General features: G+C 46.9%; 1 protein-coding gene across 3 annotated transcripts in view; it reads left to right on the top strand.

Moving 5' to 3' along the window:
- Positions 1-16,639, top strand: part of LOC128695373 (uncharacterized) — a 193,561-nt gene that overhangs the window by 36,736 nt on the left and 140,186 nt on the right. Inside the window, exon 2 of one of the 3 annotated variants that reach the window (XM_070095445.1) lies at positions 6,918-7,077. The exons of the other annotated variants lie outside the window; for them this stretch is intronic. The gene's annotated coding sequence lies outside the window, so the exon portion shown is untranslated. The remainder of the gene's footprint in view (positions 1-6,917; positions 7,078-16,639) is intronic. 3 annotated transcript variants of the gene reach the window in all.

The raw sequence follows: 16,639 nt of genomic DNA, 5'->3' as shown, positions 1-16,639 counted from the left end.
TGCATACCAGGTGTATCTATTTAGTGGTGTACATTCCAGATGGTGTACATACCACGTGGTGTAATACATCATAGGTGGTGATGAATAAGACACATGTGCAACACCTGTGTATCTTTATTATGGAGACACATCATCAACCAGTGGGCTCATCAATTCAATACAGAGGTTACATACTGGACACATACTGCCTCCAGTATGTAATCTCTGTGTTAGACTTGATACACCAACTGATTGGTGAAACATTTTTGTATTTAAGATACCCAGGTGTTGCACATGTGTCTTATTCATCAAATTGGCTGTTGTGTGCATGTCATCAATGTAGTGATAATGGTAGGTAGTGTGTACATGCAAAGTGGAACTTTGTTTCTTCTACACTGCTGTCCATATCTCTGCAGTCAGTTGTTGTGGTGTGCAGATTGGGGGGATCTAACCCTCAAATATCTTTCATGTATTATAAAGTATCTCTTCTGTGTTCCAGAGAGTACATTCCAGGTGCCTGGTTGTGCTCCAGGTAATTTAGATGTTTTATTGATTCCACGCAGGCAGTAAGCATTCTCTGTACATTACCCAGTTGTAATGTCTCTCGTGCCTAGGGAAGTGCTGTGTACACACGCCGCTATTCTAGACGACAGAACACAAGTGATCGGAAGTGTTCCATCACTGCCGTGACTCTCCTGGTTTTGAGAGTTATTATAATACATTCTTATTATTTTTTTCCTTTGCTTCGTTTACTGTGTTCTGTAAACGATAGGTAACTGAACAATATTATAAGTGTTTTAAGTGTCCTTTCTTGGTGTCCGAGCAAGTGCTGCGTACTCCAGGTGTGTGCCAACTTAAGGCTCCTAGAAGGTTTTACTGTTGTTGATTGTTGTTGTTGATGGTGGTGGTAGTGATGGCTGTGGTGTTGGCGGGACTTTTAGTGGTGGTTGTTGCAGTGTTGTTGGCGGTAGTTTTATTCGTGGTGGTGGGTGGTGGTGGGGCTAGTGTGGGTGGGGGTGATGGTAGTGTTGGTGACAGCTTGAGCGATGGTGGTAGTGTTAGTTTTGGTAATGGTGGTAGTATTGGTGGTGGTAGTGTGCATGACCCCCCACCTTCCCCCCCAACTACTCCTCCGACCCCGCCTTACTTTAACCAGCTCACCCCTTTAATTCCTGCCTGCCTCTCCCCCCCCCCCTTTCTCTCTCTATCTCGATTTTACAAGAAATGTCAACAAAAGTTGCTCCATCAAGGTGAGTACCTTGATTCTGGTGAAGGACTTTTGATCTAAGGGACTGAAGCTATCTTCCCCTTCCTTGGATCAAAACTGAGTACCTACTATTCCACCGACAGTTTATAACCTCTGTAGTTTTACATCTCCATAGTAATAACAAAAGTTTTATAAATAAACAATAATAATAATAAATAATAATAATAATAATATGTATCAATGCTATAGGTGGGCCTGAGTGAAGGGTGATAGTGGGGAGAGAGCCTTTTACATCGCTCTCCCGACTTCATCTTTCTAAACAGGACAAATAGCTATACCAATAAACTACCTAAGCAGCAAAGTTTTCGTCTCACAACCGAAAGAACAAGAGTTCGATTCAAAGGTGACATGAAATGTAACACCAAATCTCCCTTACACCTGCTGCCCTCCCCCTTGTTCAGTAGAGAGAAGGTAGACATCAGGGGTGTTAGTGGAGGGTTGTCGGTCGCGTCCTGGGCGTCAAAACCACGACGGATATAAGCCATACTGCTTAGCTAACTGGGTTAATAACCTTCCAGAAAGTCTCGCTCTTCTAGTATTCTCTGTCCTTTGATCGTCTTTATATTTGCTTACACCCGATTATATTTTGTCGTTAGGTTATACAAAGGTTAGTGTGGCTGGTGTGGTCTACAAAGGTTAGTGTGGCTGGTGTGGTCTACAAAGGTTAGTGTGGCTGGTGTGGTCTACAAAGGTTAGTGTGGCTGGTGTGGTCTACAAAGGTTAGTGTGGCTGGTGTGGTCTACAAAGGTTAGTGTGGCTGGTGTGGTCTACAAAGGTTAGTGTGGCTGGTGTGGTCTACAAAGGTTAGTGTGGCTGGTGTGGTCTACAAAGGTTAGTGTGGCTGGTGTGGTCTACAAAGGTTAGTGTGGCTGGTGTGGTCTACAAAGGTTAGTGTGGCTGGTGTGGTCTACAAAGGTTAGTGTGGCTGGTGTGGTAAGTTCACAAAGCCATAAGGTCAGTGTTGTTGTTTACATTGTTCAGTGATGTGGTTGGTCGTGGAAGGTAACCACCAGTCTCCATGTTCACTTAATATTCACTCATATTCACTAATATTTACTCATGTTCACTGATATTTGCTCATGATCACTTAATGTTCACTGATATTTGCTCATGATCACTTAATGTTCACTGATATTTGCTCATGTTCACTTAATGTTCGCTCATATTCACTCATCCTCTCTTCATTAAAAGTGTTACTCATATTCACTTATGAGATGAAGCACTTACCAGCTGCTGACACCACTGGGACGAATCAGTTACCAGCTGCTGACACCACTGGGACGAATCAGTTACCAGCTGCTGACACCACTGGGACGAATCAGTTACCAGCTGCTGACACCACTGGGACGAATCAGTTACCAGCTGCTGACACCACTGGGACGAATCAGTTACCAGCTGCTGACACCACTGGGACGAATCAGTTACCAGCTGCTAACACCACTGGGACGAATCAGTTACCAGCTGCTGACACCACTGGGACGAATCAGTTACCAGCTGCTGACACCACTGGGACGAATCAGTTACCAGCTGCTAACACCACTGGGACGAATCAGTTACCAGCTGCTGACACCACTGGGACGAATCAGTTACCAGCTGCTGACACCACTGGGACGAATCAGTTACCAGCTGCTGACACCACTGGGACGAATCAGTTACCAGCTGCTGACACCACTGGGACGAATCAGTTACCAGCTGCTGACACCACTGGGACGAATCAGTTACCAGCTGCTAACACCACTGGGACGAATCAGTTACCAGCTGCTGACACCACTGGGACGAATCAGTTACCAGCTGCTGACACCACTGGGACGAATCAGTTACCAGCTGCTGACACCACTGGGACGAATCAGTTACCAGCTGCTAACACCACTGGGACGAATCAGTTACCAGCTGCTGACACCACTGGGACGAATCAGTTACCAGCTGCTAACACCACTGGGACGAATCAGTTACCAGCTGCTGACACCACTGGGACGAATCAGTTACCAGCTGCTAACACCACTGGGACGAATCAGTTACCAGCTGCTGACACCACTGGGACGAATCAGTTACCAGCTGCTAACACCACTGGGACGAATCAGTTACCAGCTGCTGACACCACTGGGACGAATCAGTTACCAGCTGCTAACACCACTGGGACGAATCAGTTACCAGCTGCTGACACCACTGGGACGAATCAGTTACCAGCTGCTGACACCACTGGGACGAATCAGTTACCAGCTGCTAACACCACTGGGACGAATCAGTTACCAGCTGCTGACACCACTGGGACGAATCAGTTACCAGCTGCTGACACCACTGGGACGAATCAGTTACCAGCTGCTGACACTGGGACGAATCAGTTACCAGCTGCTGACACTGGGATGAATCAGCTCCCAGCTGCTGACACTGGGATGAATCAACTCCCAGATGCTGACACTGGGATGAATCAAATCCTAGCTGCTGACACTGGGATGAATCAGCTCCCAGCTGCTGACACTGGGATGAATCAACTCCCAGCTGCTGACACTGGGATGAATCAACTCCCAGCTGCTGACACTGGGATGAATCAGCTCCCAGCTGCTGACACTGGGATGAATCAACTCCCAGCTGCTGACACTGGGATGAATCAACTCCCAGCTGCTGACACTGGGATGAATCAACTCCCAGCTGCTGACACTGGGATGAATCAGCTCCCAGCTGCTGACACTGGGATGAATCAACTCCCAGCTGCTGACACTGGGATGAATCAACTTCCAGCTGCTGACACTGGGATGAATCAACTCCCAGCTGCTGACACTGGGATGAATCAGCTCCCAGCTGCTGACACTGGGATGAATCAACTCCCAGCTGCTGACACTGGGATGAATCAACTCCCAGCTGCTGACACTGGGATGAATCAGCTCTCAGCTGCTGACACTGGGATGAATCAACTCCCAGCTGCTGACACTGGGATGAATCAGCTCCCAGCTGCTGACACTGGGATGAATCAGCTCCCAGCTGCTGACACCGGGATGAATCAACTCCTAGCTGCTGACACCGGGATGAATCAACTCCCAGCTGCTGACACTGGGATGAATCAGCTCCCAGCTGCTCCAGTCAGCCTGGTTAATCATGCTGTGTGACTGACTTTTCGTTATTAACTTAATGTAAAGTCACTTTGTCTGACTTTTTTTTTTGGCTTATCCTAAGTAATTTACACTATGTACGATAATTATACTTATGTGTACCTGTGCCTTAATAAACTTCATGGTGTTGAAGTGTAATTATGAACTCCATCTGTACCAGAGCTGGACCTGAATACTTAACTACCCCAGGATGCCAACTGCGGTCCAGCATAACACAAGACACCGTACCAAGCAACTACACTACAAATCACTTAACAACACTACACAAGTACCATACCAAAGAATCACTACATTACAAATTACTTAACACAAGTACCATACCAAGCAACCACTACACTACAAAACACTTAACAACACTACACACATACTGCACCAAGCAACCACTACACTACAAAACACTTAACAACACTACACACATACTGCACCAAGCAACCACTACACTACAAAACACTTAACAACACTACACAAATACTGCACCAAGCAACCAGTACACTACAAAACACTTAACAACACTACACAAATACTGCACCAAGCAACCACTACACTACAAAACACTTAACAACACTACACACATACTGCACCAAGCAACCACTACACTACAAAACACTTAACAACACTACACAAATACTGCACCAAGCAACCACTACACTACAAAACACTTAACAACACTACACAAATACTGCACCAAGCAACCACTACACTACAAAACACTTAACAACACTACACACATACTGCACCAAGCAACCACTATACTACAAAACACTTAACAACACTACACAAATACTGCACCAAGCAACCACTATACTACAAAACACTTAACAACACTACACAAATACTGCACCAAGCAACCAGTACACTACAAAACACTTAACAACACTACACAAATACTGCACCAAGCAACCACTACACTACAAAACACTTAACAACACTACACACATACTGCACCAAGCAACCACTACACTACAAAACACTTAACAACACTACACACATACTGCACCAAGCAACCACTACACTACAAAACACTTAACAACACTACACAAATACTGCACCAAGCAACCACTACACTACAAAACACTTAACAACACTACACACATACTGCACCAAGCAACCACTACACTACAAAACACTTAACAACACTACACACATACTGCACCAAGCAACCACTACACTACAAAACACTTAACAACACTACACACATACTGCACCAAGCAACCACTACACTACAAAACACTTAACAACACTACACAAATACTGCACCAAGCAACCAGTACAAAGTGGTACTTACCGTACCACTGAAACACAGAAGCAGAAGTTCACTACAGTATTGTGTGTGGTGTTGGTCTTGTGTATACTGAATAATAATAACATGTTTGGTGACTCGCAACAATACTTCTCATGTCATATTATAGTTGGCAGTTTCTAGCACGGAGTAATAAATTGTTTAGAAAGCAAACAAGTAGATAACTGAGTCGCTCGTACAACACTTTAGTGTCTATTTATTCTAAAATATAGACAGGTATTGCAGTGTCTCATTCATCCACAGAATAAGGCTAAACTACCTTATTCATAGTGTACACAACCATTATTGTTAATTTAGTCTTTATGTATCGACTCGTTTGCTTTGTCTTATAACTCATTATAGCCGTCTTTGCACAGAATTTTATGTACTCTTAGTACATAATATATAAGACCTGCCTCTTTATTAAATTAATGTAATGCAATTTAACCGTGCCCAACTTATCTGTGGTCAGTCTACGTTAAGGGTTCAGCAGCTACGAGAACTTTAAAAGTCTGCTTCCAGCACAGTTGGAATTACTGTAATTTTGGTATTACCATATCGCATGATGATCTATCCCATACACACAAGAAATGGAATTTTTATGAAGGTATCTCCCCTCAAGGAAGGTTCCTTGATGTTGGTGAGGGGCTCTTGATTTAGGGAATTGGATCTGTGCTCCAGTTCCCCGAATTAAGCCTCAATGCCTTCCACATCCCCCCCCCAGGCGCTGTATAATCCTCCGGGTTTAGCGCTTCCCCCTTGATTATAATAATAATAATAATATGAAGGTATCTGCATCCTCATAGAGTGGGCAACCAAAATAATAGATATGAGAGAGAAGAGAAGAAAGGAAGGGCAAGACTACATTCCATATTTAAGCATATATACTTTCATCAATAAGTAATCAATGCAGATTCATAGTTTCGGTAGCCTTTTGACATTTTAAAGCTACATAATATGCATAAGAATAGCTGCACTAGCCTGGCGTCAACCACCCCAAACATCATGAACAAACTCTACCTGACTGTTACACTTGTATCCAGTCCCTCAGTCTGAGGGACTAACCACCTCAGAATTACATCTTCAAGGGTGGTGGAATGATTACATTGTTACATGTCTACGGTTCTGCTGCCTCTGTACTCGACTGAAGAAGCCTACTATGTAGGCGAAAAGTTTCGGAATAAAGATACCTAACTATTGCACATGGATTTTCTTATCAAACTGTATATTGTTATTATTGTTTTCACTATCGTACTTATTGCGCGGTTTCTTTATTTTTTTCCAGGTGAGTTTAGTGAGTGTAACACCTGTCATCCTCCTCAGGAGGACCGGTACTTCCAGCAATCCTGAGTTAAGGTGTCTTGATCTCAGGTCATAGTATTGACCTTGAGTCAGTGTTGACATCAGGTCAACGCATTTACCTCAGCTCACAGTGTTCACATCAGGTCAGTATTGGCATCACTAAATTCAAGTAAACGGTCATTAATATATACCAGAAGATGGTACAGCGTCGCACTGTTTATTTACAGAACGCGGGTTGCGCCTCCCGTTCTCTTTCATCTTTCTGAGTTCACTGTTTACCTCCCTGGCCATTTTCTGAGTGTTCCCTTCCCTTCCTTTTCCAGTGTTATTACTCGATCATTCACTGTCGTCTTTTATCCGCTGTGGCTGTGATGCAGCTCTGCTTGTGTCTTGTTTACTGTGGCATTTTCAAATTATTTTTCGGTTTTCCTCCTTCCTCTTCTTACAAGCTTCATTGTTCTCTGAAGCTGGGCTTCATCTGGTTATCAGTACTATGGTAATACTGAGAAGCCGTAGCTAAGGACACTTACGTTCAGTGCAGGACATTTATTAAACAAAAAATCTCTAATAAATGTCCTGAACTGTACATATACGTGTTTTTATCCACATGAGTTTAGCACACGCTTTTTCCCTATGATCTCGTTGTTCAGGGGACGTGCTCGGTATAATGCTCACCCCAAGATCCTTTTCCTTAAGTGAGGTTTGCAGCCTTTGATACCCTAGCCTATACTCCGTTTGCGGTCTTCTTTGTCTTTCCCCAAGCTTCATGACTTTGCATTTGGTAAGGTTAAACTCCAGGAGCCATTTGTAGGACCAAGTTTTCAGCTATCCAGATCCCCTTGTAGACTTACCTGATCCTCGACCTCTTGAATTCTCCTTATTAACTTAACATCGTTTGAAAAGGACACCTCTGAATCTGTCCATTCCATCATGTCAGTTACATATACAACAAACAGCGCCGGCCATAGGACTGACCCTTGTGGAGCCCTACACGAAATATGCGCCCATTCTGACACCTTGTCATGTACCATCACTCGCTGTTTCCTTCCTGTCATCTATTCCCTAATCCATTGCAGTACTTTTCCTCCTATTCCTGCCTGCTCTAGCTTTTGTACTTGTGCGGTACTGTGTCGTAAACCTTTTTACATTACAGTCTAAGTAAATGCAGTCTACCCATTCCTCTCTCCTGTTACCATCTGCTACCTTGTCGTAGAACTCCAATAGGTTTGTGACAGGATTTTCCATCCCTGAAGGCTTGCTGGTGTTAGTTACTATTTTGTCCTAGGCATATGTCGATTAGACACTAGGCCTGTGTTTGTGTATGTGTTTGTGTATGTGTATGTGTGTGTGTGTGTGTGTACTCACCTAGTTGTACTCACCTAGTTGAGGTTGCGGGGGTCGAGTCCGAGATCCTGGCCCCGCCTCTTCACTGATCGCTACTAGGTCACTCTCCCTGAGCCGTGAGCTTTATCATACCTCTGCTTAAAGCTATGTATGGATCCTGCCTCCACTACATCGCTTCCCAAACTATTCCACTTACTGACTACTCTGTGGCTGAAGAAATACTTCCTAACATCCCTGTGATTCATCTGTGTCTTCAGCTTCCAACTGTGTCCCCTTGTTACTGTGTCCAATCTCTGGAACATCCTGTCTTTGTCCACCTTGTCAATTCCTCTCAGTATTTTGTATGTCGTTATCATGTCCCCCCTATCTCTCCTGTCCTCCAGTGTCGTCAGGTTGATTTCCCTTAACCTCTCCTCGTAGGACATACCTCTTAGCTCTGGGACTAGTCTTGTTGCAAACCTTTGCACTTTCTCTAGTTTCTTCACGTGCTTGGCTAGGTGTGGGTTCCAAACTGGTGCCGCATACTCCAATATGGGCCTAACATACACGGTGTACAGGGTCCTGTGTGTGTGTGTGTGTGTGTGTGTTACCATTTGTGTACTCACCTAATGTACTCACCTAATTGTGGTTGCAGGGGTCGAGACTCAGCTCCTGGCCCGCCTCTTCACTGATTGCTACTAGGTCCTCTCTCTCTCTCTCTGCTTCCTGAGCTTTATCATACCTCTTCTTAAAACTATGTATGGTTCCTGCCTCCACTACTTCACTTGCTAGGCTATTCCACTTGCTGACAACTCTATGACTGAAGAAATACTTCCTAACGTCCCTGTGACTCGTCTGAGTCTTCAGCTTCCAGTTGTGACCCCTTGTTCCTGTGTCCCCTCTCTGGAGCATCCTATCTCTGTCCACCTTGTCTATTCCCCGCAGTATCTTGTATGTCGTTATCATGTCTCCCCTGACCCTTCTGTCCTCCAGTGTCGTCAGTCCGATTTCCATCAACCTTTCCTCGTACGACATTTCCCTGAGCTCTGGTACTAGCCTTGTTGCAAACCTTTGTACTTTCTCTGACTTCTTGACGTGCTTGACCAGGTGTGGGTTCCAGACTGGTGCTGCATACTCCAGTATGGGCCTAACATACACAGTGTACAGTGTCTTGAACGATTCCTTATTAAGGTATCGGAACGCTATTCTCAGGTTTGCCAGGCGCCCGTATGCTGCAGCAGTTATTTGGTTGATGTGTGCCTCCGGTGACGTGCTCGGTGTTATGGTCACCCCGAGGTCTTTCTCCCTGAGTGAGGTCTGTAGTCTTTGTCCACCTAGCCTATACTCTGTCTGCGGTCTTCTTTGCCCCTCCCTAATCTTCATGACTTTGCATTTGGCAGGATTGAATTCGAGAAGCCAGTTTCTGGACCACATGTCCAGCCTGTCCAGGTCTCTTTGCAGTCCTGCCTCATCCTCATCCGATTTAATTCTTCTCATCAACTTCACATCATCTACGAATAGGGACACTTCAGAGTCTATTCCTTCCATCATGTCGTTAGCATATATCAAAAATAGCACTGGCCCTAAAACTGACCCTTGTGGGACCCCGCTCGTCACAGGCGCCCACTGTGATACCTCTTCACGTACCATGACTCGTTGCTGCCTCCCTGTCAGGTATTCCCTGATCCATTGCAGTGCCCTCCCTGTTACATGCGCCTGATCCTCCAGCTTCTGCACTAATCTCTTGTGGGGAACTGTGTCAAAGGCCTTCCTGCAGTCTAGGAAAACGCAATCAACCCACCCCTCTCTCTCGTGTCTTACTTCTGTTACCTTGTCATAAAACTCCAGGAGGTTTGTGATACAAGATTTGCCTTCCATGAACCCATGCTGGTTTTCATTTATAATCTTGTTCTGTTCCAGGTGTTCGACCACTCTCCTCCTGATAATCTTCTCCATGACTTTGCACACAATACATGTCAGAGACACAGGTCTGTAGTTTAGCGCCTCGTTTCTGTTTCCTTTCTTAAATATGGGGACTACATTTGCTGTCTTCCATTTCTCAGGTAGTTGCCCAGTTTCAAGGGATGTGTTGAAGATTGTGGTTAGAGGCACGCACAGCATCTTTGCTCCTTCTCTAAGGACCCATGGGGAGATGTTGTCCGGTCCCATCGCCTTTGAGGTATCAAGGTCACTTAGCAGCTTCTTCACCTCCTCGGTTGTTCGTATGTCATCCAACACTTGGTGGTATATTCCCTCTTGATGTTCCCTTCTGTGCTGACTTCCCACAGCCCTTCCTGTCTCTACTGTAAAAACTTCCTTAAATCTCCTGTTTAGCTCCTCACATACCTCCTGGTCATTTCTTGTGAGTTCTCCCCCTTCTGTCCTTAATCTGATCACCTGGTCTTTGACTGTTGTCTTCCTCCTGATGTGGCTATACAACAGTTTCGGGTCAGTCTTGATTTTCGATGCTATGTCATTTTCATACTGTCGCTGGGCCTCCCTCCTTACCTGTGCATACTCGTTCCTGGCTCTGCGACTGATCTCCCTATTTTCGTGTGTTCTCTGCCTTCTATACTTTTTCCATTCTCTATTGCACTTTGTTTTTGCCTCCTTACACCGTCGGGTAAACCAGGGGCTCGTTCTGGTCTTCCCCTTGTTTCTGTTGCCCATGGGAATAAACCTTTCCACTGCCTCCTTGCATTTTGTTGTTACATATTCCACCATTTCATTTACTGGCTTTCCTGCCAGTTCTCTGTCCCACGGGACCTCCTGCAGGAAGTTCCTCAACCCTATGTAGTCCCCTCTTTTATAGTCAGGCTTTTCCCATTCAACTCCTGTTACTCTCTCCACTTGCAGCTCTACTATATATTCAAAGCACAGAACCACATGGTCGCTAGCTCCTAGGGGACTCTCATACCTGATGTCCTCAATGTCTGAACTGCCCAGGGTGAACACAAGGTCCAATCTTGCTGGTTCATCCTCCCCTCTCACTCTGGTAGTGTCCTTAACATGTTGGTGCATGAGGTTTTCCAGCACCACGTCCATCATCTTGGCTCTCCATGTTTCGGGACCCCCATGTGGCTCCAGGTTTTCCCAGTCAATCTCCCTGTGGTTGAAATCCCCCATAACCAGCAACTTTGCTCTGCTGGAGTGAGCTCTTCTTGCCACCTCAGCAAGTGTGTCCACCATTGCTCTGTTGCTCTCTTCATATTCCTCTCTTGGCCTCCTGCAGTTCTGTGGTGGATTATACATCACTGCAATGACCACCTTGTGTTCCCCAGACTGAAGTGTACCTACTATGTAGTCTCTTTCTCCCATCTCATCTATGCCTTCCATTTTCTCGAATTTCCATCTGTTTTTTACTAGCAGAGCAACCCCACCTCCCCCTCTGCCCCTTCTATCTTTCCTCATGATCTGGTATCCTGGTGGGAAGATTGCATCTGTTACTGTCCCCGTGAGTTTTGTTTCTGTAACTGCTATGATGTCTGGGGACTTCTCATTGATTCTTTCTTGCCATTCCTCATGTTTATTCGTTAATCCATCTGCATTTGTGTACCAAACCTTCAACTTCTGTTCTAATACTGTAACTGTGGTGCGGGGGGTGGGAACAGAGGGATCGGTGTGTGATGGTTGGGTTGGATTGTTCAGTTGCCTTGGGGGTGTTGTGGCTGGGGTCCTTCTTCAGGTGTTTCTGGGGGGTGTGCTTGTCCTTCAACTTGTTCCTGGGTTATTCTGCTCTCCTTTTTCAGTTCCTCCCATTTCTCCTTTCGTTTCTGAACTCTCTCTTTCATCGTCTTCCTTTCCTCCTGTGTTCTGTCTCGATCGAGGTACACACTCATGAACTCCTGCCTGCCTCTCAGCCGTGCTTTCTCCTGCAGGATCATGGTTCGGGTTGATTCTGCCTTGAAAATTACTTTGAGAGGCCGATTCCTTTTCTTTGTGAACCACCCGATTCTCCGAAAATTTGCCACCTGGGTCATGTCCCCCTCGCCTATCACCTTCATGGTACCTTCAATCGCTTTTTTCTCCTGCTTTCTTTCCTCATAACTTTCCCCCTTAGCTTCGTCTAGCCCATAGACAAACACTGATCTCTCCCTTTCCACCTCCCACTGTGACTCCCATTGCATCCTCTGATGTGTTTTAGTTCCTTCCCGTGGAGTGTTCCTTCCTTCAGTCCCTTCCCTAGCTATGGCCCCTATGCTCCTTGGTTTCTCCTTCCTGCTCACCTGTTCCTGGCCCCCACAGGTGTCTGGTAAGGTCCCTGCACATGTCCTAGTTCCTTCAATGTCTTCAAACCTCACATTTTGTCCTAGTGTGCTCCCTGTCTTTGTTTTGGCCCCATGTGGGTTTGACAGGACCTCTGCATACAGTTTAGTTTCCATGCTCCCTTCAGACCTGTTGTCTGTGTCTGATGTAGCCATTGCCGATGCTACTTCTGTAATATCTTTGTGTGCCCCGTGTGTGTGCGCACAGTGTACACATTATCACTTATCAACACCGTCACAGACACACAGGAGTGGTGCCATCAGTAGGAAGTGGAGTTTCCAATTTATGTTTTTCTGTATACCATTACTGTACTAGAAGTGTGTGAGCAGTGATATTAATGTTAGCTGTGCTATACTAGTGCTAGTGGTGCTGTAGATGTAATACTGTGGAGGCACTGTCCTAGTAGCACAGTATGAGCAATAGTAGTGAATCAGTTGTATAAACGTGTAGTAGGTGATGTGTAATACTCACATTATGAATATAAGTAACACCAAGAAACATCACACTCCTGTGTGTGTGTGTGTGTGTGTGTGTGTGTGTGTGTGCTCACCTGGTTAATCCAGTTGCAGGGGTCGAGTCTGAGCTCCTGGCCCCGCCTCTTCACTGCTACTAGGTCCTCTCTCTCCCTGCTTCATGAGCTTTATCAAACCTCGTTTTAAAACTATGTATGGTTCCCGCCTCCACTACATCACTTTCTAGGCTATTCCACTTCCTGACAACTCTCTGTGTGTGTGGGGTGTACACACCCCCACACACACCCTCCACATACACACACACAGTGTGTGTGTGTGTGTGTGTGTGGAGGGTGGGACTGGGACCCGGTCACGAGGACTGTGACCCGGTCACGGGGAATGGGACCGAGCCACTTGAACTGGGACCCGGTCACGGGAACTGGGACCCGGTCACGGGGACTGGGACCCGGTCACGGGGACTAATATCCGGTCACGGGGACTAGTACCCGGCCACGGGGACTAGTACCCGGTCACGGGGACTGGGACTTGGTCACGGGGACTGGAACCCGGTCACGGGGACTGGGACCTGGTCGCGGGGACTGGAGCCCGGTCACGGGGACTGAGACCCAGTCACGAGAACTGGGACCCGGTCACGGGGACTGGGACCGAGTCACGGGAACTGGGACCCGGTCACGGGAACTGGGACCCAGTCACGGAGACTGGGACCTGGTCACGGGAACTGGGACTTGGTCACTGGGACTGGGACCGGATCACAGGGACTGGGACCCGGTCACGGGGACTGGGGCCGAGTCACGGGAACTAGGACCTGGTCACGAGGACTGGGACCTGGTCACGAGGACTGGGACCTGGTCACGAGGACTGGGACCTGGTCACGAGGACTGGGACCTGGTCACGAGGACTGGGACCTGGTCACGAGGACTGGGACCCGGCCACGAGGACTGGGACCTGGTCACAAGGACTGGGACCCGGCCACGAGGACTGGGACCTGGTCACGAGGACTGGGACCTGGTCACGAGGACTGGGACCTGGTCACGAGGACTGGGACCTGGTCACGAGGACTGGGACCCGGTCACGAGGACTGGGACCCGGTCACGAGGACTGGGACCTGGTCACGAGGACTGGGACCTGGTCACGAGGACTGGGACCTGGTCACGAGGACTGGGACCCGGTCACGAAGACTGGGACCTGGTCACGAGGACTGGGACCTGGTCACGAGGACTGGGACCTGGTCACGAGGACTGGGACCTAGTCACGAGGACTGGGACCTGGTCACGAGGACTGGGACCTGGTCACGAGGACTGGGACCTGGTCACGAGGACTGGGACCTGGTCACGAGGACTGGGACCTGGTCACGAAGACTGGGACCTGGTCACGAGGACTGGGACTTGGTCACTGGGACTGGGACCGGATCACAAGGACTGGGACCCGGTCACGGGGACTGGGACCTGGTCACGAGGACTGGGACCTGGTCACGAGGATTGGGACCCGGCCACGAGGACTGGGACCTGGTCACGAGGACTGGGGCCTGGTCACGAGGACTGGGACCTGGTCCATCAGCCAAGACTGTGGGACTAATTACCTCATCTTTTGTATATAGTTCTACCGTCTTCCAATTATGTCCCGATGTTGCACATGTGTATAATTTTCATCTTGTCAGTATTGTATACCGTCCATGTACAACTTGAAGTTACTTGTTATAAAGGATATAAATAAATCTGAGGGCTACTGTACGTTAAAAGCTTCACGGTGTTTTACTTATTAAAGTAGCAAGCTGGAAACACAATGAACCTTTGTCCTATTGTCAGTGTTTGTTGCTCTTGTGGGAGTTAGAGACACATCTGTGGTGACCATGTTTATAGTTGTGTCCACCCTCACTCACCCTCACTATAAACATTGTTGATCACGATATTTATATATGCACACACACACACACACACACACACACACACACACACACAAGGTGGACAGAGACAGGATGTTCCAGAGATGGGACACAGCAACAAGGGGCCACAGTTGGAAGTTGAAGACTCAGATGAATCACAGGGATGTTCGGAAGTATTTCTTCAGTCACAATACCGACCAGTGAAGAGGCGGGGACAGGAGCTATGAATCGACCCCTCCAACCACGGTTAGGCGAGTACAGTTAGGTGAGTACACACACACACTTGAAGATGAGGCACGTATAACAGGAAGGGCACTGCAATGGATCAGAAAATACCTGACAGGGGGGCAAGAACGAGTCATGGTACGTAATGAAGTATCACAGTGGGCGCCTGTGACGAGCGAGGTCCCACAGGGTTCAGTCCTAGAACCAGTGTTATTTGTGGTATAAGTGAATGACATGATGGAAGGGATAGACTCAGAAGTGTCCCTGTTCGCAGATGATGTGAAGTTAATGAGGAGAATTTAATCAGATGAGGATCAGGCAGGACTACAGAGAGACCTGCCAGGCTGGACGCATGGTCCAGCAACTGGCTTCTCGAATTTATCCCCACCAAATGCAAAGTCACGAAGATCGGGGAAGGGCAAAGAAGACCGCAGACAGAGTATAGACTAGGCGGCCAAAGACTGCATAATACCGTATAATACCGAGTATGTCTCCGGAAGCACACATCAATCAGGTAACTGCTGCAACATATGGGCGCCTGGCAAACCTGAGAACAGCGTTCCGATACCTTAATAAGGAATCGTTCAAGACTCTGTACACCGTGTATGTCAGGCCCATACTGGAGTATGCAGCACCAGTTTGGAACCCACACCTTGTCAAGCACATCAAGAAATTAGAGAAAATGCAAAGGTTTGCAACAAGGTTAGTTCCAGAGCTAAGGGCAATGTCCCACGAAGAAAGGTTAAGGGAAATCGGTCTGACGACACTGGAGGACAGGAGGGTCAGGGGAGACATGATAACGACATACAAAATAGTGAGAGGAATAGATAAGATGGATAGAGACAGGATGTTTCAGAGATGGGACACAGAAACAAGGGGTCACAATTGGAATTTGAAGACTCAGATGAGTCAAAAGGATGTTAGGAAGCATTTCTTCAGTCACAGAGTAGTCAGGAAGTGGAATAGTCTGGCAGGTGATGTAGTGGAGGCAGGAACCATACATGGTTTTAAGACGAGGTATGATAATGCATATAATGTGAAGTGTATACTATCATTAGTGAAAAGTGAAATCGCATGAGGAACGAGGGATGTATGAGCACATGTGGCTATAATCAACACGGGTGAAGGGATTTAAGGACTACGTACGACGACTTCGTCATCAGCATCTGGCAACTGTCACGACCGTTGCCAGCGCAAGTATCACTCACATATTTTGTGGTTTGCATGTTGAAGGCTTTGCATTGCTGTTAGATACTGGTCACTCACTCCTGCAAGCTATTACAGTAGTTATTAGTAGTAAGAATACTTAGGAAGCTAGGAAGTCCTCTCTCAACGTGAACAAGGAATAGGATAATAACCATCAATAATTGATACTTAAATCCAGAGAGGGCAATAAGTGGAGAGAGTAGCATTTCTAGGAAAGACAGTTGGAACAGAGAGGTATAACGGATCTTTAAACCACACCATCTACCCCCCCCCTAACCATCCCTCTCTCATATACACACACAAGGGCAGACACTCATAGAAGCTTTAGAC

This window comes from Cherax quadricarinatus, chromosome 50, assembly GCF_038502225.1.
Source record: "Cherax quadricarinatus isolate ZL_2023a chromosome 50, ASM3850222v1, whole genome shotgun sequence".
Lineage (NCBI taxonomy): Eukaryota > Metazoa > Arthropoda > Malacostraca > Decapoda > Parastacidae > Cherax > Cherax quadricarinatus.
The sequence above is the reverse complement of the archived record's forward strand: the minus strand, read 5'-3'. Positions and strand labels throughout refer to the sequence as shown.